At 45.9% G+C, this 26,136-nt stretch overlaps 1 protein-coding gene across 1 annotated transcript in view; it reads right to left on the reverse strand.

Annotated features, from left to right (window-relative positions):
- The window catches only part of LOC106590738 (beta-1,4-mannosyl-glycoprotein 4-beta-N-acetylglucosaminyltransferase-like), a 74,621-nt gene extending 63,788 nt beyond the window's left edge, over positions 1 to 10,833 (reverse strand). Inside the window, exon 1 of the mRNA XM_045690987.1 lies at positions 9,850 to 10,833. The gene's annotated coding sequence lies outside the window, so the exon portion shown is untranslated. The remainder of the gene's footprint in view (positions 1 to 9,849) is intronic.
- Positions 10,834 to 26,136: the final 15,303 nt, after the last annotated feature.

The raw sequence follows: 26,136 nt of genomic DNA on the forward strand, positions 1-26,136 counted from the left end.
AAAAGCTGAATCGTGGCTTTGCAGGCTCTGGCTGAAAAAAAGTAGCGCGTTTGGGTAGTGGCTGGTTACAGTACTGTGAGACTCTTTGCTTTGTTTACTTTCCTCTGTTTAGCTAAAAGGAGATTCCCGGTCGGAATATTATCGCTTTTTTACGAGAAAAATGGCATAAAAATGGATTTTAAACAGCGGTTGACATGCTTCGAAAGTACGGTAATGGAATATTTAGATTTTTTTTGTCACGAATTGCGCCATGCGCACGACCCTGATTTACCATTTCAGATAGTGTCTGGGACGCACGAACAAAACGCCGCTATTCGGATATAACGATGGATTATTTTGGACCAAACCAACATTTGTTATTGAAGTAGCAGTCCTGGGAGTGCATTCTGACGAAGACAACAAAAGGTAATCAAACTTTTATAATAGTAAACCTGATATTGGTGAGTGCTAAACTTGCCGGGTGTCTAAATAGCTAGCCCGTGATGCCTGGGCTATGTACTTAGAATATTGCAAAATGTGCTTTCACCAAAAAGCTATTTTAAAATCGGACATATCGAGTGCATAGAGGAGTTCTGTATCTATAATTCTTAAAATAATTGTTATGCTTTTTGTGAACGTTTATCGTGAGTAATTTAGTAAATTCTTAGTGAATTCGCCGGAAGTTTGCGGGGGTATGCTAGTTCTGAACGTCACATGCTAATGTAAAAAGCTGGTTTTTGATATAAATATGAACTTGATTGAACAAAACATGCATGTATTGTATAACATAATGTCCTAGGGTTGTCATCTGATGAAGATCATCAAAGGTTAGTGCTGCATTTAGCTGTCTTCTGGGTTTTTGTGACATTATATGCTAGCTTGAAAAATGGGTGTCTGATTATTTCTGGCTTGGTACTCTGCTGACATAATCTAATGTTTTGCTTTCGTTGTAAAGCCTTTTTGAAATCGGACAGTGTGGTTAGATAAAGGAGAGTCTTATCTTTAAAATGCTGTGAAATAGTCATATGTTTGAAAAATTGAAGTTTTTGTATTTTTGAGAAATTTGTAATTCGCGCCACGCCTATCATTGGATATTGGAGCAGGTGTTCCGCTAGCGGAATGTCTAGATGTAAGAGGTTTTAAATTCAGGTGCGCTTAATAGTCCGGAAATTACGTTATTTGTATTTACTATGGATCCCCATCAGCAGCTACTCTTCCTGGGGTCCAGCAACATTAAGGCAGTTATAAAGCGATGCTGTGCTGCTATTTTCATTGACGTGGCCAAAGCTTTTGATACGGTAGACCAGTGGTTACCAAACTTTTTGTAGTCCCGTACCCCTTCAAACATTCAACCTCCAGCTGCCTACCCCTTCAAACATTCAACCTCCAGCTGCCTACCCCTTCAAACATTCAACCTCCAGCTGCCTACCCCTTCAAACATTCAACCTCCAGCTGCCTACCCCTTCAAACATTCAACCTCCAGCTGCCTACCCCTTCAAACATTCAACCTCCAGCTGCGTATGCCCTCTAGCACCAGGGTCAGCGCACTCTCAAATGTAGTTTTTTTGCAATCATTGTAAGCCTGCCACACACACACTAAACGATACATTTATTAAACATAAGAATGAGTGTGAGTTTGTCACAACCCGGCTCGTGGGAAGTTACAAAGAGCTCTTATAGGACAAGGGCACAAATAATAATATAATAATAATCAATCATTTAGATCTTTATTTAGCTATCTTACATATAAAACTTTATTTGTTCATCGAAAATTGTGAATAACTCACCACAGGTTAATGAGAAGGGTGTGCTTGAAAGGATGCACATAACTCTGCAATGTTGGGTTGTATTGGAGAGAGTCTCAGTCTTAAATCATTTTCCACACACAGTCTGTGCCTGTATTTAGTTTTCATGCTAGTGAGGGCCGAGAATCCACTCTCACATATGTACGTGGTTACAAAGGGCATCAGTGTCTTAACAGCGCGATTTTCCAAGGCAATATACTCTGAGCACAGCCCAATCCAGAAATCTGGCAGTAGCTTATGATTAAATTCCATTTTCACAGAACCGCTTGTTGCAATTTCTCTTGTTCACATATCGGTACGTGGACTGGAGGCAGGGCATGAAAGGAATAACGAATCCAGTTGTTTGTGTCATCCATTTAGGGAAAGTACCTGTGTAATTGCGCACCCAACTCACTCAGGTGCTTCGCTATATCACATTTGACATTGTCCGTAAGCTTGTGTTCATTTGCACACCAAAAAATCTGACAATGATGGAAAGACCTGTGTTAATGCAGACATAGAAGAGCTCCAACTTCTTAATCGTAGCCTCAATTTTGTCCCGCACATTGAATATAGTTGCGGTGAGTCCCTGTTATCGTAGATTCAGATTATTCAGGTGAGAAAAAACATCACTCAGATATTCCAGTCGTGTGAGAAACTCGTCATCATGCAAGCGGTCAGGCAAGTGAAAATGGTCAGTAAAGAAAACTTTAAGCTCGTCTCTCAATTTAAAAAAACGTGTCAATACTTTGCCCCTTGATAACCAGCGCACTTCTTTCTGTATGTTGTAAAAGCGTTACATGGTCACTTCCCATATCATTGCATAGTGCAGAAAATACACAAGAGTTCAGGGGCCTTGCTTTAACAAAGGTAACCATTTTCACTGTAGTGTCCAAAACGTTTTTCAAGCTGTCAAGCATTCCTTTGGCAGCAAGAGCCTCTCGGTGGATGCTGCAGTGTACCCAAGTAGCGTCGAGAACAACTGCTTGCACACGTTACCACTCCACTATGTCTCCCTGTCATGGCTTTTGCGCCATCAGTACAGATACCAACATATCTTGACCACCAAAGTCCATTTGATGCCACTAAGCTGTCCAGTACTTTAAAAATATCCTCTCTTGTTGTCCTGGTTTCCAGTGGTTTGCAGAAGAAGATGTCTTCCTTAATTGACCCCCCATAAATGTAACAGACATATACCAGGAGCTGTGCCAGGCCCGCCACGTCTGTTGACTCATCCAGCTGTAATGCATATCATTCACTGGTTTGTATGCGAAGCAGTAATTGTTTCAAAACATCTCCTGCCATGTCACTGATGCGTCATGAAACAGTGTTGTTTGATGAAGACATTGTCTGTATAGTTGTTTTGGCCTTTTCCCCCAGTATTGTCCCAGCCATCTCCGCGGCAGCAGGGAGAATTAAGTCCTCCACAGTAGTATGGGGCTTGCCTGTCCTAGCCACTCGGTAACTCACCATATAAATAGTTTCTAGCCCATTCTTATTAATTGTATCTGTTGCTTTAATACATTTCTTACTACTCAAAAGTCATCTTAATTATCGCTCAAAAACCTCCTGTGGGTTATTTTCCAAATTGGCATGTTTTGTTTGTAAATGTCTGCTCAAGAGCGAGAAAAAAAAAAGTAAATGTGAATGGCATTTTTATTTGGAGTACCCCCGATGGCAGTTTGGGAATACCTGCGGCAGACCATTCCATTCTTGACGGCCGGTTAAGATGTATTGGTGTCTCTGAGGGGTCTTTGGCCTGGTTTGCTAACTACTTCTCTCAAAGAGTGCAGTATATAAAGTCAGAAAACCTGCTGTCTCAGCCACTGCCTGTCACCAAGGGAGTATCCCAAGGCTCGATCCTAGGCCCCACGCTCTTCTCAATTTACATCAACAAAATAGCTCAGGCAGTAGGAAGCTCTCTCATCCATTTATATGCAGATGATACAGTCTTATACTCAGCTGGCCCCTCCCTGGATTTTGTGTTAAATGGTCTACAACAAAGCTTTCTTAGTGTCCAAGAAGCTTTCTCTACCCTTAACCTAGTTCTGAACACCTCAAAAACAAAGGTCATGTGGTTTGGTAAGAAGAATGTCCCTCCTCCCAAAGGTGTTATTATTACCTCGGAGGGTTTAGAGCTTGAGGTAGTCACCTCATACAAGTACTTAGGAGTATGGCTAGACAGTGCACTGTCCTTCTCTCAGCACATATCAAAGCTGCAGGCTAAAGTTAAATCTAGACTTGGTTTCCTCTATCGTAATCGCTCCTCTTTCACCCCAGCTGCTAAACTAACCCTGATTCAGATGACCATCCTACCCATGCTAGATTACGGAGACATAATTTATAGATTGGCAGGTAAGGGTGTTCTCGAGCGGCTAGATGTTCTTTACCATTCGGCCATCAGATTTTCCACCAATGCTCCTTATAGGACACATCACTGCACTCTATACTCCTCTGTAAACTGGTCATCTCTGAAAACCCATCGCAAGACCCACTGGTTGATGCTTATTTATAAAACCCTCTTAGGCCTCACTCCCCCCTTTCTGAGATATCTACTGCAGCCCTCATCCTCCACATACAACACCTGTTCGGCCAGTCACATTCTGTTAAAGGTCCCCAAAGCACACACATCCCTGGGTCGGTCCTCTTTTCAGTTCGCTGCAGCTAGCGACTGGAACGAGCTGCAACAAACACTCAAACTGGACAGTTTTATCTCAATCTTTTCATTCAAAGACCTAATCATGGACTGTGCCCAATAATGTTTGTAGCATGTTTTGTGCTGCTACCATGTTGTTCTGCTACCATGTTGTTGTTATGCTGTGTTGTCATGTGTTGCTGCCTTGCTATGTTGTTGTCTTAGGTCTCTCTTTATGTAGTGTTGTGTTGTCTCTCTTGTCGTGATGTGTGTTTTGTCCTATATTTACATTGTGTTTATTTTTAATTTTTAATCTCAGGCCCCGTCCCTACAGGCCTTTTGCCTTTTGGTAGGCCGTCATTGTGAATCAGAATTTGTTTTTAACTGACTTGCCTAGTTAAAAAAAATACATTTAAAAAAACAATGTAAAACATTACAATACATTCACAACACACTAAGTGTGTGCCCTCAGGAGCCTTCTCCACTACCACATATCCACAACACATAATCCATGTGTACGTGTGTGTACAGTGCGTATGTTATTGTGTGTGTGTATGCATGCGTCTGTGCCTACGTTTGTGTTGCTTCACAGTCCCCGCTGTTCCATAAGGTGTTTTTCATCTGTTTTAAATCTAATTTTACTGCTTGCATCAGTTACTTGATGTGGAATAGAGTTCCCTCTTTGTGGCACCTGACCACACAACTGAACAGTAGTCCAAGTGAGACAAAACCAGGGCCTGTAGGACCTGCCTTGTTGATAGTGCTGTTAAGGCAGAGCAGTGTTTTATTATGGACAGACTTCTCTCCATCTTCAATCAAATCAAATCTTACTGGTCACATACATGTGTTTAGCAGATGTTATTGCGGGTTTAGCTTTAACGCTTGTGTTTCTAGCTCCAACAGTGCAGTAATATCTAACAAGTAATATCTAACAATTTCACAACAATACATACAATACACAAATCTAAAGTAAAGGAATGGAATTAAGAATATATAAATATTAAGGGCGAACAATGTCGGAGCGCCATAGACTAAGATACAGTAGAATAGAATAGAATACAGTATATACATATGAGATGAGTAAGGCAAAATATGTAAACATTATTAAAGTGACCTGTGTTCCATTATTAAAGTGGCCAGGGATTTCAAGTCTATATATATAGGGCAGCAGCCTCTAAGGTGCTACTGATGGCTGTTTAACAGCCTGATGGCCTTGAGATAGAAGCTGTTTTTCAATATCTCGGTCCCAGCTTTGATGCACCTGTACTGACCTCGCCTTCTGGATGATTTCGGGGTGAACAGGCAATGGCTCGGGTAGTTGTTGTCCTTGATGATCTTTTTGGCCTTCCTGTGACATCGGGTGCTGTAGGTGTCCTGGAGGGCAGGTAGTTTGCCCCCGGTGAAGCGTTGGGTAGACCGCACCACCCTCTGGAGAGCCCTGCGGTTGCGGGAGGTGCAGTTTGCCGTACCAGGTGGTGATACAGCCTGACAGGATGCTCTCAATTGTGCATCTGTAAAGGTTTGTGATGGTTTTAGGCGCCAAGACACATTTCTTCAGCCTCCTGAGGTTGAAGAGGCGCTGTTGCGCCTTCTTCACCACACTGTCTGTGTGGGTGGACCATTTTAGTTTGTCAGTGATGTGTACACTGAAGAACTTGAAGCTTTCCACCTTCTCCACTGCGGTCCCTTCGATGTGGATAAGGGGGTGCTCCCTCTGCGGCTTCCTGAAGTCCACGATCAGCTCCTTTGTTTTCTTGGCATTGAGTGAGAGGTTATTTTCCTGGCACCACACTCCCAGGGCCCTCACCTCCTCCCTGTAGGCTGTCTCATCATTGTTGGTAATCAGGCCTACTACTGTTGTGTCGTCTGCAGACTTGATGATTGAGTCGGAGGCGTGCGGGCCACGCAGACATGGGTGAACAGGGAGTACAGGAGGGGGCTGAGCACACACCCTTGTGGGCCCCCTGTGTTGAGGATCAGCGAAGTGAAGGTATTGTTTCTTACCTTCACCACCTGGGGGCGGCCCGTCAGGAAGTCCAGGACCCAGTTGCACAGGGCGGAGTTCAGAACCAGGGCCCCAAGCTTAATGATGAGCTTGGGGGGTACTATGGTGTTGAATGCTGAGCTATAACAGCATTCTTCATAGGTATTCCTCTTGTCCAGATGGGATAGGGCAGTGTGCAGTGCGATGGCGATTGCATCGTCTGTGGATCTATTGGGGAGGTAAGCAAATTGAAGTGGGTCTAGGGTGTCAGGTAAGGTAGAGGTGATATGATCCTTGACTAGTCTCTCAAAGCACTTCATGATGACAGAAGTGAGTGCTATGGGGCGATAGTCATTTAGCTCAGTTACCTTTGATTTCTTGGGTACAGGAACAATGGTGGACATTTTGAAGCATGTGGGGACAGCAGACTGGGATAGGATGAGATTGAATATTTCCATAAACACTCCAGCCAACTGGCCTGTGCATGCTCTGAGGATGCGGCTAGGGATGCCGTCTGGGCCGGCAGCCTTTTGAAGGTTAACACGCTTAAATGTCTTACTCGCGTCGGCCACGGAAAAGGAGAGCCCACAGTCCTTGGTAGCAGGCCGCGTCGGTGGCACTGTGTTATCCTTTGTTGTCCGTGATTGTCTGTTGACCCTGCCACATACGTCTTGTGTCTGAGCTGTTGAATTGCGACTCCACTTTGTCTCTATACTGACGTTTTGTTTGTTTGATTGCCTTACGGAGGGAATAACTACACTGTTTGTATTCGTCCATATTCCCAGTCGCCTTGCCATGGTTAAATGCGGTGGGTTTGCTGCCATCTATCCACGGTTTCTGGTTAGGGTAGGTTTTAATAGTCACAGTGGGTACAACATCTCCTATACACTTCCTGATAAACTCAGTCACTGTATCAGTGTATTCGGCAATGTTATTCCCGGAGGCTACCCGGAACATATCCCAGTCTGCGTGATCAAAACAATCTTGAAGCATGGATTCCGATTGGTCAGACCAGGGTACTTTCTGTTTGAGTTTCTGCCTATAAGAAAGGAGGTAGCAAAATAGAGTCGTGACCAGATTTGCAGAAGGTAGGGCGGGGGAGGGCCTCGTAGGTATCCCGGAAGTTTGAGAAGCAGTGGTCGAGTGTTTTAGCAGCGCGAGTACCACACTCAATGTGTTGATAGAACTTCGCTAGTGTTTTCCTCAAATTTTGCCGCTCTGATATCCAAAAGTTCTTCCCGGCTCTATGTAATAACACAAAAAACTTCTGGGCTAATATTGTAAGAAATAACATATAAAAAAACAAAATACTGCAAAGTTGCCTAGGAACTAGAAGCAGGGCTGCCCTATCTGTCAGCGCCAGCTACTGTTGTATCAATATGTTTTTACCATGACAGTTTACAATCCACGGTTACTCCAAGCAGTTTTGTCACCTCAACTTGCTCAATTTCCACATAATTTCCAGATGTGCAATACACACACAGACCCACAGAGACCCACAGAAACACACACACACACACACACACACACCACCCAGTGACCACTAATTCACAACCCATAACTCACAACTAATTTGGATTCTTCAGATACCTCAGCCTCAGTCAGGGAACCGTTCCCAAGGGGTGTATCTCTATAGTCCTGGTTTACTTCCTCTTCTTGTCTCCTTTCCTTCACCTAAACTGACGTATTCACAGACCCAGTCATGTTAGCTTGAACGAGGAACACAGCCATCATCTTGATTTCAGATGAAGATGAGGAAGCTGCAATTGACTATTAAGATACATCCCTTGAGAAATGATTTTGTGAGTTGTTTCACATGAGCAAGTGCAACCCACACACAGCGACACACACACATATACCCACACACCCAGGGAACACACCCACACACCCATTCCGACCACTAACTCACAACTCCCGGGCTAGCCGCAGAGTAAATGGAGATGGATCAACCAATCGTCACGCCATCCATAGACATCCCTCTAGCAATATGAAGAAACAACAAGGCCGTAGGCATGCCTACCAAATTGTGTATGTCTGTAACTGTCTTCTCTCTCTCTCTCTCACACACACACACACACACACACACACACACACACACACACACACACACACACACACACACAATCAAATCAAATGTTTTTGGTCACATACACATATTTAGCAGATGTTATTGTGGGTGTAGCGAAATGCTTGTAAAATGTGTAGGTACAAGGTTTTCCCCTACGTGAGCTTATAATGGATTATTATGATTAGTCTCATAATGGTAAAGTGAGGATAAGCTGATCCTAGATCAGATCTATGCTATATCTGAAGGGACAACTGCTTCCTGAAGCCCTTTACTACTGCTGGTTTAGGTAGACTGTTATAATGGGACTTGACAGTCTGTTATTCTCTAGGCCATACATCTGCATTCACTGCACAGGCCTACACTCTTAGAAAAAAAGGGTTCCAAAAGGGTTCTTCTCATGTCCCCATTGGAGAACCTTTTTGGTTCCGGCACAACCCTTTTGGGTTCGAGGTAGAACCCTTTTTGGTTCCATGTCGAACCCTCTGTAGAAGGTGTTCTACATCGAACCCAAAATGATTTTACATGGAACCAAAAAGGATTCAAAAGGTTCTCCTATGGGGACAGCCGAAGAACCCTTTAAGGTTCTGGATAACACCTTTTTTCTAAGAGTGTATAAACCAAACAACATGGTCTGAATTGGATGTTTCCATCACTGCGGAATGTAACACTGCATCTCTAATGTAGCAAGTGAGGTGAATGTAATTCTGCATCTGCAGACACGATAACAACCAAAAACAATACCTAATAGGGCTTTCTCGGGATACATCTGTCTTGTCTACTTGTCATGTCAGCTCTCAAGAAATAAAGAATCATCTGGATTCTGGAACGTCACCTAATATTAAAGATCATAATCGCACGCGAATATTTTTTGGGGGAATGGACAGAGAATAAAATTCTGAACCAGCTTGCATTCAGATCTTACTTATTTGGGTTGTGGTTGCTAAGACCATAGGCTAATAGATTATTATAACAATATTCATCATCATCAAATTCATCACCAATATCATGTCCCTTATATCTTGGCCTTACCCCCAACTAGGCCTACACGTAGGCTACACATGCCGCGTTCAAAACAACTGGGAACTCGGAAATCTTCGACTTCCGACTCAAGTGCGTTCCAGACAACTGGGAACTCGGGGAAAAAACGAGCTCCGACTCGTTTTGAACGGTCATCCAACTCAGAATTGACCTAAAGATAACTGACGTCATGATTTAACATATTTTTCAAAGTTCCCAGTTGTCTTGAAAGCACCAACACACACACACACACACACAGACACCCATTTACATTGCAGTCATACAAGTGCATTATGACAGACCAGGGGTCTTTGAAAATGCACGTCACTGGCCGATATTCCCCTCTATATTTCCCCACAAGAAAAGGAAAGGCTTTCCTTACCCATCGCCTGTGTTTGAGGTCTCTAGATGCAGATAGTCATGTCAGATATGTATCCGTTCTGTTCGTCGGTCACCGTGTTGAAAAAAGCAATCTATGCCATTCCAATCCCGTTACCGGAGCCTCCGTTATCAGCCTGGGTGCGCAGATCAGACAGAGAACCCGGCCAGGGTCTCCCGTAATTCCCCCGTTACATATGTATCTTATCAAACAGCTGCATAGTTTCTCGACGCTGCGCTGCGGCGGTGTTTTGCATCAGGGAGAGAGTGTAGGCTAGTATCCTACGGTTTCTCCCTGTATCTTGCGACGAAGGGGGCTGCCTGCTAGGCTGCAGTGCCTAGGATAGCTGAACGACCCGTGGTCCCGTTGGTACGTCTCCGTTTGTTCAGTCGATGGCAGCCAGCAGGTTCAATCTACCGTTAGCCCGGGCAGTGCGCGCGGCATTCGAATACTAGCCACAAATCGATATCTACCGTTGTTCTGTATCTAATGGGAGCATCCGAGAAGAAAAAGCGATTTCGGTGGTGGTGATGCTGCTGCTCCGCGTGAGGCACGGTCCTCTCTAGCGGGAGATCTGACAAATGGTGCAGAAGAAGATATATCCATCCCGATCCCACTTGGCTCGAATCGAAATGATGAGGGAAACAGGACGCGCGCTGTTGTCTTACCCGGTTTTACACCGATTTTGACGTTTTTATGACTCGTCGCTAGCGCTTTCTCCTTTCACTGTTCCGTTATCTGTAAAGCAGCCCCTCTTCCTTTTCTCTCTCTCTCTCTCTCGTGTGAGCCCCGGCCAACAACAGCGCTCGAGCTGCACCGAATATGACGCCTTTCCGCTCATATGAAGAGGACAAGCAACACACCCGTCTCTCTTTCCCCCTTTTCCTTACTTCTCATTTCTCTCTCTCTCTCTCTCTCTCTGGTGGGTTGAAATTAGTAGCAGGGGAGAAAGGGATGGGGGCCGCACGAGACGGCAGCTCCTCCCCGTGCTTGGGTTTGCTTATCACAGGACCGAGCGGGTGAGAGAAAGAGAAAAAAGGAAAATATGTGTATTGTATATTTAGCTTGCTTTGGCAATGTAAACATATGTATCCCAGGCAGGTAAAGCACTTTGAATTGAGTGGACGACAAGGGCTGCTCTTGGGGGCGAAATAAAGGCGAAATTGTAGAGAGAGCGATGGCGGAGCGCCATAATGTAGGTATTCAAAATGTGTCACTCCTCCACTGTCGTGATACGATGTTTTGACGCACATCAGGCCAACCCACTCCTTCTCTCTCTGCGCCAATGTAGTGGTATAAGATAATGGTACCGTTACAATGTAAACACAATGTAAACACACATAATGTTTCACTGACACCCACCCCCTCCCCCCTGTAGCAAGGAACGCCCTCGTAGTATCCACCATATCCGTTTTAACACAATAGGCCTACAATATAATGGTGGAATTGTCTGTGCAGTCAGCCTGTTTTGAGGATAAAAGTAAATAGGGGTTTTAACTATGTTTAAATTCATGTCTTGAATCCACAACGGCACTGCAAATTAGACCGTGGCAAATGACTGAGTCGGGACATTGTAAAGTAATAGCCTATTTTGCTGTATAAAGAGAAAGAGAGCGACAGAGAGAGCTTGTTTCCCTTGAGATGGGTCTGAGTCTCAGAACTGAATTCATGGGGGGAGGGGGGTCACAGAAACATGCGACGGAAAAAGAGCTCTGTGGAACGAGGACATACATTACTCACACTTTTAACGCCCCAGAACTAAAGCTAACGACAACCAATATATTTCTGAAAAAACTAAAAACGCTCCTTTCTACATCTTAAGACTATGGTGATAGAAATATATACATTATAATGATTCCTTTGTTTGGGATGTTTATAGACAATACAGGCGGATCGATCAATCCCGATTGCTTTTATTGTAAGCAACACATTTTGATAGATTAAATAATTATTCATACATCTAATCAACAATCGAGACCGGAATCTCAACCCTGCACCTGACACTACAGGCCCTACCTTCATGAATAATTCATTCTAAACAAATATATATATACTGCTCAAAAAAATAAAGGGAACACTTAAACAACACATCCTAGATCTGAATGAAAGAAATAATCTTATTAAATATTTTTTTCTTTACATAGTTGAATGTGCTGACAACAAAATCACACAAAAATAATCAATGGAAATCCAATTTATCAACCCATGGAGGTCTGGATTTGGAGTCACACTCAAAATTAAAGTGGAAAACCACACTACAGGCTGATCCAACTTTGATGTAATGTCATTAAAACAAGTCAAAATGAGGCTCAGTAGTGTGTGTGGCCTCCACTTGCCTGTATGACCTCCCTACAACGCCTGGGCATGCTCCTGATGAAGTGGCGGATGGTCTCCTGAGGGATCTCCTCCCAGACCTGGACTAAAGCATCCGCCAACTCCTGGACAGTCTGTGGTGCAACGTGGCGTTGGTGGATGGAGCGAGACATGATGTCCCAGATGTGCTCAATTGGATTCAGGTCTGGGGAACGGGCGGGCCAGTCCATAGCATCAATGCCTTCCTCTTGCAGGAACTGCTGACACACTCCAGCCACATGAGGTCTAGCATTGTCTTGCATTAGGAGGAACCCAGGGCCAACCGCACCAGCATATGGTCTCACAAGGGGTCTGAGGATCTCATCTCGGTACCTAATGGCAGTCAGGCTACCTCTGGCGAGCACATGGAGGGCTGTGCAGTCCCCCAAAGAAATGCCACCCCACACCATGACTGACCCACCGCCAAACCGGTCATGCTGGAGGATGTTGCAGGCAGCAGAACGTTCTCCACGGCGTCTCCAGACTCCGTCACGTCTGTCACGTGCTCAGTGTGAACCTGCTTTCATCTGTGAAGAGCACAGGGCGCCAGTGGCGAATTTGCCAATCTTGGTGTTCTCTGGCAAATGCCAAACGTCCTGCACGGTGTTGGGCTGTAAGCACAACCCCCACCTGTGGACGTCGGACCCTCATACCACCCTCATGGAGTCTGTTTCAGACCGTTTGAGCAGACACATGCACATTTGTGGCCTGCTGGAGGTCATTTTGGAGGGCTCTGGCAGTGCTTCTCCTGCTCCTCCTTGCACAAAGGCGGAGGTAGCGGTCCTGCTGCTGGGTTGTTGCCCTCCTACGGCCTCCTCCACGTCTCCTGATGTACTGGCCTGTCTCCTGGTAGCGCCTCCATGCTCTGGACACTATGCTGACAGACACAGCAAACCTTCTTGCCACAGCTCGCATTGATGTGCCATCCTGGATGAGCTGCACTACCTGAGCCACTTGTGTGGGTTGTAGACTCCGTCTCATGCTACCACTAGAGTGAAAGCACCGCCAGCATTCAAAAGTGACCAAAACATCAGCCAGGAAGCATAGGAACTGAGAAGTGGTCTGTGGTCCCCACCTGCAGAACCACTCCTTTATTGGGGGTGTCTTGCTAATTGCCTATAATTTCCACCTGTTGTCTATTCCATTTGCACAACAGCATGTGAAATTTATTGTCAATCAGTGTTGCTTTCTAAGTGGACAGTTTGATTTCACAGAAGTGTGATTGACTTGGAGTTACATTGTGTTGTTTAAGTGTTCCCTTTATTTTTTTGAGCAGTGTATATATTGCTCCAGAGAAGTAACTGACATTGAATGTTCCATTCCTCAACTCGCTTTCATCATAACATTGTAACTACCGTGTTCTAATTCAGTGTAATTCATTACCCTATTCCCTTTATTTTAGTAAAAAGTAGTGCACTATATAGGGAATAGGGTGCTATTTGGGACAGACAAGACATATGCCTTAAGCTACTTATTTAAAGAGGGTTGACAAAGAAGATTTGTGTGTAAAGTGTGAGGACTTCCTAAATCTGACACTGAATGGGGCTGTAGCTCAAGGCACAAACGTCAGTTTACCTGCTTGTTGAAAGGTGGTCTGCTGAATGAAGGATTACACCTATTGTCAATCTTTCTTTCCTTCCTTCCTTCCTTCCTTCCTTCCTTCGTTCATTCCTTCCTTCCTTTTTTCCCTCTAAAAGACAACTTAGCCTATCTATCTTTTCTCCCTTTTCTCTCTTCCTCAGAGGTACACTTAGTTTCCTCAGTCAGATTCTGCCCCATGAAATCAATGTAATACTAAACCTTTCTATACCTTGATCCCCTAGTTGGCTATTAAAAGTGATGTATCACTCCTACTGCAAGTGGCTCTGGAGAAGAGCGTTGAAGAGCATCTGCTAAATGACTAACATGCCAATGTAAAAGAGGCAGTAGTTGAAGGTTAAAGAGCGTCTGCAAATTTTTGTAATAAACTTTTATTTTACTAGGCAAGTCAGTTAAGAACAAATTCTTATTTACAATGATGGCCTAGGAATAGTGGGTTAACTGCCTTGTTCAGGGGCAGAACAACAGATTTTTACCTAGTCAGCTCAGGGATTCGATCTTGCAACCTTTCGGTTACTGGCCCAACGCTCTGACCACTAGGCTACCTGCCACCCCAAAATGACTAACATGTCAACGTAAAAGAGGCAGTAGTAGAAAGGTGAAGAGAGTCCGCTAAATGACTAACATGTCAACGTAAAAGAGAGTAGTTGAAGGATTTGGAAGTCAAAACCAAGACGACGTGGCAGAAATCGTCACACATTTCTATCATTTCATTTCTCAATGCAGCCTATGTCCAAGGAGACAAAACATACATAGCAAATGTAAAAAGCATTCATAAACATATATAAAGCTTCAGGGTCAATTCCCTTTCAATGCAGGAAGGGAAACGAGATACCTAGTCAGTTGTACAACACAATGCATTCAACTGAAATGTGTCTTGTGTATTTATTTAATCAAACCCCTCTGAATCAGAGGTGCAGGGTGCTGCCTTAATCAACGTCCACGACGGTTAAGTACACTGACATTTCAATTCCAATTCTCTTCAATGCTTTTCAATGAGGGAAATGTGGAATTTGTTCACTTTCTTAAATGACTGGAATTAAAATGGTATTGACCATAACCTTGACATATACAGTTGAAGTTGGAAGTTTACATACATCTTAGCCAAATAGATTTAAACTCAGTTTTTCACAATTCCTGACATTTAATCCTAGTAAAAATTCCCTGTCTTAGGTCAGTTAGGATCACCACTTTATTTTAAGAATGTGAAATGTCAGAATAATAGTAGAGAGAATGATTTATTTCAGCTTTTATTTCTTTCATCACATTCCCAGTGGGTCAGAAGTTTACATACACTCAATTAGTATTTGGTAGCATTGCCTTTAAATTGTTTAACTTGGGTCAAACATTTCGGGTAGCCTTCCACAAGCTTCCCACAATAAATTGGGTGAATTTTGGCCCATTCCCCCTGACAGAGCTGGTATAACTGTGTCAGGTTTGTAGGCCTCCTTGCTCTCACACGCTTTTTCAGTTCTGCCCACAAATGTTCTATGGGATTGAGGTCAGGGCTTTGTGATGGCCACTCCAATACCTTGACTTTGTTGTCCTTAAGCCATTTTGCCACAACTTTGGAAGTATGCTTGGGGTCATTGTCCATTTGGAAGACCCATTTGCGACCAAGCTTTAACTTCCTGACTGATGTCTTGAGATGTTTGCTTCAATATATCAACATCAGTTTCTTACCTCATGATGCCATCTATTTTGTGAAGTGCACCAGTCCCTCCAGCAGCAAAGCACCCCACAACATGATGCTGCCACCCCCGTGCTTCACGGTTGGGATGGTGTTCTTCGGCTTGCAAGCCTCCCCTTTTTCCTCCAAACATAACGATGGCCAAACAGTTCTATTTTTGTTTCATCAGACCAGAGAACATTTCTCCAAAAAGCATGATCTTTGTCCCCATGTGCAGTTGCAAACTGTAGTCTGGCTTTTTTATGGCGGTTTTGGAGCAGTGGCTTCTTCCTTGCTGAGCAGCCTTTCAGGTTATGTCGATATAGGACTCGTTTTACTGTGGATATATACTTTTGTACCCGTTCCCTCCAGCATCTTTACAAGGTCCTTTGCTGTTGTTCTGGGATTGATTTGCACTTTTTGCACCAAAGTAAGTTCATCTCTAGGAGACAGAACACGTCTACTTCCTGTGCGGTATAACGGTTGCATGGTCCCATGATGTCAAGCAAAGAGGCACTGAGTTTGAAGGTAGGCCTTGAAATACATCCACAGGTACACCTCCAATTGACTCAAATGATGTCAATTAGCCTATCAGAAGTTTCTAAAGCTATAACATCTTTTTCTGGAATTTTCCACGCTGTTTAAAGCCACAGTAAACTTAGTGTATGTAAACATCCGACCCACTGGAGTTGTGATACATTGAATTATAAGTTAAATAATCTGTCTGTAAACGATTGTTGGAAAAATGACTTGTGTCATGCACAAAGTAGATGTCCTAACCGACTTGCCAAAACTATAGTTTGTTAACAAGAAAGTGGAGTGGTTGAAAAACAAGTTTTAATGACTCCAACCTAAGTGCATGTAAACCTCCGACTTCAACTGTACATAAAATATATATAACCATACATAAAATAAACATACGTCAGATATACATGATTTCATAACTATCAAAAAAATGTAATCACTTCAACTGCCCATCTCTCCTCCAATCAGCCACTCTCCAGACCAAACATGGATAAAGAGGAGAGAAAGAGAGAGTGAAGAGGCAGGTAGAGAGTAGGAGGGAGTGGGGTGGAAAGAGAGATCAACCAAGAGCTACAGTAACAGGAGACAGCTGAGATGAGTCCCTTCACTTGTCAGCTCATTATGTAATGTGTCACCCGCACTGATAACCCCACATCATTCATTCATCCCCCTCTCCTCCTTCCCACCTCCCTCCCTTGTTCACAGACAAACTGATAACCCCACATCATTCATTCATCCCCCTCTCCTCCTTCCCACCTCCCTCCCTTGTTTACAGACAGACAGAGAGCAGGTGACAGCAGTTACATACGCCAGCCAACATACACTCACTGACTGTGTGTTGGGAGTGAATTCAGTCCATTCAGGTAGATCTGGGGCCGTATCAAGCATCTCAGAGTAAGAGCAGTGACCTAGGATCAGGTCACCCCTGTCCATATAATCTTATTCATTGTTATCTAAAGCAAAAACTGATGCTAGATCAGCCCTCCTTCCTGCATACCTGTCGTCCACCTGACCCATCAATAACATTACCTTTAGGCGTGTAATAAACACGTTATCGGCTGTAGTAAAAGGAATAGTCATGATAAAGTAAAAAAATAGAAATATGTTTCTCCCCAAGGATGCCATATCAGACGCTCTAAATCTCGACAACACCGCCAAAATCCATCACACAACCCCTCCAATACATTCCTATACCTCCCTCCTTCAAGAGCAGTTATCAGTCTCTTCACCCCAAATCTTGTCCCCCTCCATCACTGAGGCCCCAGCCCGGCTGAGGACCCCTGTGTCCCCAGGAAGTCTCCGTGGTCCGACCCCCACAGCCGGTAGAACTGGGTGAAGTCAACATAGGGAGGGACCCGTCCGGTCTCGTCTGGCTGCACTGCCTGGCTGCCACGCTGTCTGGAGAGAGTACAATACAAACCATATTCTAGTCAACATAATCTTCCTAGAAACAGAATAGAAACCATCCCGCCTGGGATTTGAACCTTCTCTAACCCACCGAGCTACCTACCTGAAGAGGCTGCCTCCGTCTCCTGAAGAAGAGCTGGAGCTCTGGGTGGTCTGGTTATTGGTGGAATGGAGCGTGGTGGTGGGACTCTGGCTGCGGGGTGGGATAGGGGGGTGGGAGGGGGCCGGGTGGGCGAGGGGGGAGAGGGGGAGAGAGGGAAGAGGGGAGAGACAGAGCTCATTTATGGACTGGAGAATGTCAAGGGAGGAACGGCAGATGGCGCTGGGTAGAAGGAGCGTGCTAGAGGTGACGAAGGAGGTGAGGAGAAAGAGATGGGTGGATGGAGGGAGGGAGGGGAAGAAGAGCAAAAGAAAGGGGGGAAATAATAGACAGATGGAGGATGGGAAAGCGATGGAGCAGGAGGAGATTCAGAGAAGGAAAATAAATAAGGAATGAAGGAAAAAAAGACAGCAAAGTAAAGAAGGGTAGAAGGAATGAACCAATCAATGACTCAGAACAGGGACCATGCACATGCCTCTAAGAACAACAAAATAACATGAAGCCAACGTGTGGTCTTACCTCGGGCCAGCAATTACACTATGATTTATCTGAAATGACCCTAACAAACCCAAATGAAAACCTACAATGAACTTAAAACTAAAATTATGCAACTGGCTATGAAACCATCGTCTACACTTGTTGGAGTATGGCCAAGAACACAAGGTCATCCATGCCTGCAGAAAGCGTCCAAATCAAGCCAGGGTGGAAGTGTGTGTTTAGCTTGGTGGATGTGTGTATGCGTTCGGGCTGGGCGATATATCGAGAATACCAGTATAATGGTATGGATCCACATACCGGTATGAATTTTAACAATACACTCTTCAACTATATTTTGATACAGTGCTACATGAAATGAAAAGTTCTACATATTGGACTACATCCCTGTCAGTCTTGTCCTAGTGTGTATACAACCATCAGAATGGAGAAAGCCCATTCAAATCCCTTTCATTTCATCTGTTGTCATGCTAGGCTCATGCACTACTCATAAAACACAGTCTTCTATTCACAAACATCACACAAATATTGTCATATGATGTGTTGGCCATATCACCCATCTCTAGTATGTGTGTGAGCATGCCTGCATTTGTATCCTCTTCCAGTGAAAGAAAGCTGTGTTAGTCCTGTTGGTGTGTGTGTGTGTGTGTGTGTGTGTGTGTGTGTGTGTGTGTGTGTGTGTGTGTGTGTGTGTGTGTGTGTGTGTGTGTTATTAGCTCGTTGTGTGCGCACTTTGGGTGAGTTGCTATGGATACATGGCATATATTATATATATTACCTAGGTGTGTGTGTGGGTGTGCCCTCCTCCAGAGTGGAGGCTGTGTTGGTCCCGTTGGTGAGGGTACCCCCCTGAGAGGGCATGACCAGGGAGAGGGTGACGCTGGTCTTACTGGTGCTGCTGGGGCAGTTGGAGTAGGGTACCGACACTGGGTAGATACGTCCACCTAGAGGAGAGACAGAGTACATCAGTATTATAGTAGTAATATAGTGGTGCTGGGGCAGTCAGAGAAGGATACTGACACTGGGTCGATACATCCACCTAGAGGAGAGACAGTAGAGAGACAGAGTCCCTTTCATTATTCAGCCCCTGATCTAGAATTCCCGACAAGCCAACCTAAAACTCCAGGATCTGGTGTCCCAGGAGGAGTTCAAAGGACAAATAGATGAACAGGTTATTGAGACATGTAGCTGTTTCTAGTTGTCACCCCATTACACTTCACACATGCCTGCCTGCACTTGTATTTGTGCTGTTGCCAGTGTCTTCTGTCTGTGTTTAGTCTAACATTGTTGTGAGTTTTTATCCCCCATCCCCACAGGAGGCCTTTTGCCTCTTGACAGGCTGTCATTGTAAATAAGAATGTGTTCTTAATTGACTAGCCTGGTTAAATAAAAGTGAAATAAATAAAGGTGAAATAAATACAATTTCATCATACCTTGTGAGTGTTTCTGCTCTCTGTGTATGTGTCTCTCCCACCTACCCAGTGTGGGGTGTGTGTCTCCCCCACCTACCCAGTGTGGGGTGTGTGTCTCTCCACACCTACCCAGTATGGGGTGTGTGTTTCCCCTACCTACCCAGTGTGGGGTGTGTATCTCCACACCTACCCAGTGTGGGGTGTGTATCTCCCCCACCTACCCAGTGTGGGGTGTGTGTCTCCCCCACCTACCCAGTGTGGGGTGTGTGTCTCCCCCACCTACCCAGTGTGGGGTGTGTGTCTCCCCCACCTACCCAGTGTGGGGTGTGTGTCTCCCCCACCTACCCAGTGTGGGGTGTGTGTCTCCCCCACCTACCCAGTGTGGGGTGTGTGTCTCCACACCTACCCAGTGTGGGGTGTGTATCTCCCCCACCTACCCAGTGTGGGGTGTGTATCTCCCCCACCTACCCAGTGTGGGGTGTGTGTCTCCCCCACCTACCCAGTGTGGGGTGTGTGTCTCCCCCACCTACCCAGTGTGGGGGTGTGTCTCCACACCTACCCAGTGTGGGGTGTGTGTCTCCCCCACTACCCAGTGTGGGGGGTGTGTCTCCACACCTACCCAGTGTGGGGTGTGTGTCTCCCCCACCTACCCAGTGTGGGGTGTGTGTCTCCCTCCACCTACCCAGTGTGGGGGTGTGTCTCCACACCTACCCAGTGTGGGGTGTGTGTCTCCCCCACCTACCCAGTGTGGGGTGTGTGTCTCCCCCACCTACCCAGTGTGGGGTGTGTGTCTCCCCCACCTACCCAGTGTGGGGTGTGTGTCTCCACCACCTACCTAGTGTGGGGTGTGTGTCTCCACCACCTACCCTGTGTGGGGTGTGTGTCTCCCCCACCTACCCAGTGTGGGGTGTGTGTCTCCTCCACCTACCCTGTGTGGGGTGTGTGTCTCCCCCACCTACCCAGTGTGGGGTTTGTCTCCACACCTACCCAGTGTGGGGTGTGTGTCTCCCCCACCTACCCAGTGTGGGGTGTGTGTCTCCCCCACCTACCCAGTGTGGGGTGTGTGTCTCCCCCACCTACCCAGTGTGGGGTGTGTGTCTCCCCCACCTACCCAGTGTGGGGTGTGTGTCTCCCTCCACCTACCCAGTGTGGGGGTGTGTCTCCACCACCTACCCAGTGTGGGGTGTGTGTCTCCCCACCTACCCAGTGTGGGGTGTGTGTCTCCCCACCTACCCAGTGTGGGGTGTGTGTCTCCCCCACCTACCCAGTGTGGGGGTGTGTCTCCACCACCTACCCAGTGTGGGGTGTGTGTCTCCCTCCACCTACCCAGTGTGGGGGTGTGTCTCCACACCTACCCAGTGTGGGGTGTGTGTCTCCCCACCTACCCAGTGTGGGGTGTGTGTCTCCCCCCACCTACCCAGTGTGGGGTGTGTGTCTCCCCCACCTACCCAGTGTGGGGTGTGTGTCTCCCCCACCTACCCAGTGTGGGGTGTGTGTCTCCACACCTACCCAGTGTGGGGTGTGTGTCTCCCCCACCTACCCAGTGTGGGGTGTGTGTCTCCACACCTACCCAGTGTGGGGTGTGTATCTCCCCCACCTACCCAGTGTGGGGTGTGTGTCTCCCCCACCTACCCAGTGTGGGGTGTGTGTCTCCCCACCTACCCAGTGTGGGGTGTGTGTCTCCCCCACCTACCCAGTGTGGGGGTGTGTCTCCACACCTACCCAGTGTGGGGTGTGTGTCTCCCCCACTACCCAGTGTGGGGTGTGTGTCTCCCTCCACCTACCCAGTGTGGGGGTGTGTCTCCACACCTACCCAGTGTGGGGTGTGTGTCTCCCCCACCTACCCAGTGTGGGGTGTGTGTCTCCCCACCTACCCAGTGTGGGGTGTGTGTCTCCCTCCACCTACCCAGTGTGGGGGTGTGTCTCCACACCTACCCAGTGTGGGGTGTGTGTCTCCCCCACCTACCCAGTGTGGGGTGTGTGTCTCCCCCACCTACCCAGTGTGGGGTGTGTGTCCCCCACCTACCCAGTGTGGGGTGTGTATCTCCACACCTACCCAGTGTGGGGTGTGTGTCTCCCCCACCTACCCAGTGTGGGGTGTGTGTCTCCCCCACCTACCCAGTGTGGGGTGTGTGTCTCCCCCACCTACCCAGTGTGGGGTGTGTGTCTCCCCCACCTACCCAGTGTGGGGTATGTGTCTCCACCACCTTCCCTGTGTGGGGTGTGTGTCTCCCCCACCTACCCAGTGTGGGGTATGTGTCTCCACCACCTACCCTGTGTAGGGTGTGTGTCTCCACCACCTACCCAGTGTGGGGTATGTGTCTCCACCACCTACCCAGTGTGGGGTGTGTGTCTCCCCCACCTACCCAGTGTGGGGTGTGTGTCTCCCCCACCTACCCAGTGTGGGGTGTGTGTCTCCCCCACCTACCCAGTGTGGGGGTGTGTCTCCACACCTACCCAGTGTGGGGTGTGTGTCTCCACACCTACCCAGTGTGGGGTGTGTGTCTCCCCCACCTACCCTGTGTGGGGTGTGTGTCTCCCCCACCTACCCAGTGTGGGGGTGTGTCTCCACACCTACCCAGTGTGGGGGGTGTGTCTCCACACCTACCCAGTGTGGGGTGTGTGTCTCCCCCACCTACCCAGTGCGGGGTGTGTGTCTCCACCACCTACCCAGTGTGGGGTGTGTGTCTCCCCCACCTACCCAGTGTGGGGTGTGTGTCTCCCCACCTACCCAGTGTGGGGTATGTGTCTCCACCACCTACCCTGTGTGGGTGTGAGCGCGCCGTCGGCCAGCGTGTAGTTGAGCGTGCGTATCAGCAGCGTCATGTCTTCGTGGCGGGAGCAGTGGGACGCCCTCTGGCGTCCGCTGGCGTAGACATCGTGGTGTAGCCGCTTGACCCGCTCCACCACCGACTGGGCCACGGCCTCTAGAGTTCCCTGTTGGGCTAGTTCTGCTGCTACCATCGCTACCATCTCCTAGAAGGGGAGGAGAGGGGAAAACTATGCAACGTTTCATCTCATGGGGAAATCAACTGAAATCAGTAGGGAGAGAGAGGGAAGGAGGGAGGGAGGCGAAGGAGGAGAGGTAGAGAGGGGTAGATGATGTTGGAGTTGGGAAGAGGAGAGTAAGAGGTGGTGGTGAAATATGACGATTGGGAAAGACTAGCACCGTCCTCCTTGGACCGAGGTCTTTATCAAAGAGGCTTGTTGTGAATGTATTGGTTAAGAGGTTCATTGGATAAGTGAATGCACCCACCTGATTGGCCTGTTCAGGTCCGTGGGCGGACTCAAGGGCTTTGATGAGCCCCTCTGACATGAGCAACAGGAAGCCCGTCACGCCCTCTAACGATTGGCTGGCCTGGATCTCCGGCTCTGCTATGATCGGCTTGTTCTTGGCGGCGCTGATGGTCGTGGGCGGGGCATGGAGGAAAAGGAATAAGACGGACAGATCGAAGGAGGAGAGTGAGAGCGAGGGAAAGAGAAGAGAAAGGAAAGAAAGAAAGGAGAAAAGAGAGGGATGAGATAGAGGTAAGCGATAAGAGGAAGCGCAGCAAAATGTTGTTTCCAACCTACAATACAATCTAAAGTGGGTCCTACAGCTATTGTATGCAGTAATCATGTGCCTATGAGTTATAGTGTTAGCACTGAGGCGGTATGCCCTAGTAGGAAGTCCACTGTGTGCAGCTCACCCTGCACTAACATACAGAACATGAGCATGTCTACTTCTGCTAAGCAATGAAAACAATCAAGCATCCCAGAAAAGTGCTAAAAATAGCCCACGTTAACATATGTAGCTTAAAAAACAAGGTTCATGAAATCAATAATTTGCTAGCAACAGGTGACATTCATATTCGGACAATTTCTGAATCTCACTTAGATAATACCTTTGATGATATAGTGGCAGCAACACATGGTTATAACATCTACAGAGAATACAAAGGTGGAGGTGTTGCTGTTTATATTCAGAACCACATTCCTGTAAAACTTAGAGAGGATCTCATGTTAAATACTGTTGAAGTAATATGGCTACAGGTTTCATCTGCCTCACCTAAAGCCCATTCTGGTGGGAAGCTGCTATAGACCACCAAGTGCTAACAGTCAGTATCTGGATAACGTTTGAAATGCTTGTTAATGTTTGAGATAAACAGAGAGGTATATTTTGACAGGCTTTGATCACACTGATCACTCAAGAGAAAGCTTCAAATTGTAAGTAGCGCCGGCAACCTTGTTCAGGTTATCAGTCAACCTACCAGGGTAGTTACAAACTGCACATGAATGAAATCATCAACATGTATTGATCACATCTTTACTAATGCTGTAGAAATTAGCTTGAAAGCAGTATCCAAATCCATCAGATGTAATGATCACAATAGTAGCCATATCTAGGAAAACCAAAGTTCCAAAGGCTGGGCCTAATATAGTGTATAAGATGTCATACAAGAAGTTGTTCAGTGATTCCTATGTTGTTGATGTAAAGAATATTTGTTGGTCTGTGGTGTGTAATGAGGAGCAACCAGATGCTGCACTTGACACATTTAGGAAATTGCTTATTCCAGTTGCTAATAAGCAGCACCCATTAAGAAAATGACTGTATAAACTGTTAAAACCCTGTGGACTGATGAGGAATGAAAAAATGTATGGTTGAGAAGGACGAGGCAAAAGGAATGGCAAATAAGTCTGGCTGCACAAGCGATTGGCAAAAACACTGCAAATTGAGAAATCATGTTACTAAACTGAATAAAAAGAAACTATACTATGAAACAAAGATAAATGATATAAAGAATGATAGTAAAAAGCTTTGGAGCACCTAAAATGACATTTTGGGCAAAAAGGCAAACTCAGCTCCATCATTCATTGAATCAGATTGCTCATTCAACACAAAACCCACTGATATTGACAATAACTTTAAGGAATGTATTTCATTGGAAAGATTAGCAAACATATGTATGATATGCCAGTAACAAACGCTGACACTACACATCCAAGTATAAATTATCAATTATGAAAGACAAGCATTGTACTTTTGAATTCCTTAAAGTGAGTGAGGAAGAAGTGAAAAATGATTGTTGTCTATCAACGATGACAAGCCACCAGGGTTTGACAACTTGAATGGAAAATGACTGAGGATAATAGCGGATGATATTGCCACTCCTATTTGCCATATCTTCAATCTAAGGCTACTAGAAGTGTGCCCTCAGGCCTGGAGGGAAGCTAAAGTCATTTTGGTACCCAGGAATAGTAAAGCCCCCTTTACTGGCTCAAATAGCCCACCAATCAGCCTGTTACCAACCCTTAGTAAATTCTGGATTGTGTTTGACCAGATACAATGCTATTTTACTGTAAACAAATTGACAACAGACTTTCAGCATGCTTATAGGGGAAAACATTCAACAAGCACAGCACTTACACAAATGACTGATGATTGCTGAGAGAAATTGATAAAAAGATTGTGGGAGCTGTTTTGTTAGACTTGTGGCTTTTGACATTATCGATCATATTCTGCTGATGGAAAAACATATCTGTTTATGGCTTTATACCCCCTGTCTACCTGTCTAACAGAACACAGAGGGTGTTGTTTAATGGAAGCCTCTCCAACATCATCCAGGTAGAAACCTTTACTAAGGACATGCCACTGGCCCTGAGTAAAGCCAGTGTGTCTATGTAAGTGGATGAATCAACACTATACATGTCAGCTACTACAGAGAGTCAAATCACTGCAACACTTAATGAAGAGCTGCAGTTAGTTTCAGAATGGGTGGCAGGGAATAAGTTAGTCCTAAATATTTTAAAAACTAAAAGCATTGTATTTGGGACAAATCACTCACTAAACTATAAACCTCAACTAGATTTTGTAATCAGTGGTGTGGATATTGAGCAAGTTGAGGTGACTAAATTGCTTGGAGAAACCCTGGATTGTAAACTGTCATGGTCAAAACATGTTGATACAACAGTAGCTAAGATGGGTAGACGTCTGTCTGTAATAAAGCGCTGCTCTGCCTTCTTAACAACACTATCAACAAGACAGGTCCTACAGACTCTAGTTTTGTTGCACCTGGACTTCTGTTCAGTTGTGTGGCCAGGAGCCACAAAGAGGGACCTGGGAATATTACAATTGTCTCAGAACAGGGCAGTACGGCTGGTCCTTAAAAATACACAGAGAACTAACATCAATGATATGCATGTCAGTCTCTCACGGCTCAAAGTGGAGGAGATTGACTTCATCACTACTTGTTTTTGTAAGAAGTGTTGACGTGTTGAATGTACCGAGGTGTCTGTATAAACTACTAGCACACAGCTCGACACCCATGCATACCATACCCCACAAGACATGCCACCAGAGGTCTCTTCACAATCCCCAATAACAGACTATGGGAGGCACACAGTACTACATAGAGCCATGACTGCATGGAACTCTATTCCACATCAGGTAACAGATGCAAGCAGTAAAAAAGATAAAAATACACCTTATGGAACAGAAGGGACTGTGAAGAGACACACACACACAGGCACAGACACACATCCACATGATAAGACACACACGTACACAGGGACGTTGTATTGTAGAGATGTGATAGTAGAGTAGTGGCCTGAGGGAACACAATGTGCTGTGAAACGTGTTATGAAATGTAATGTCATGTAATATTTGTAACTTCCTTAATGTTGCTGGTCCCCAGGAAGAGTAGCTGCTGCCTTGGCAGGAACTAATGGGGATCCTTAATGAATACAAATAC

This window comes from Salmo salar, chromosome ssa12 (genome assembly GCF_905237065.1).
Source record: "Salmo salar chromosome ssa12, Ssal_v3.1, whole genome shotgun sequence".
NCBI classification, from domain to species: Eukaryota; Metazoa; Chordata; class Actinopteri; order Salmoniformes; family Salmonidae; genus Salmo; species Salmo salar.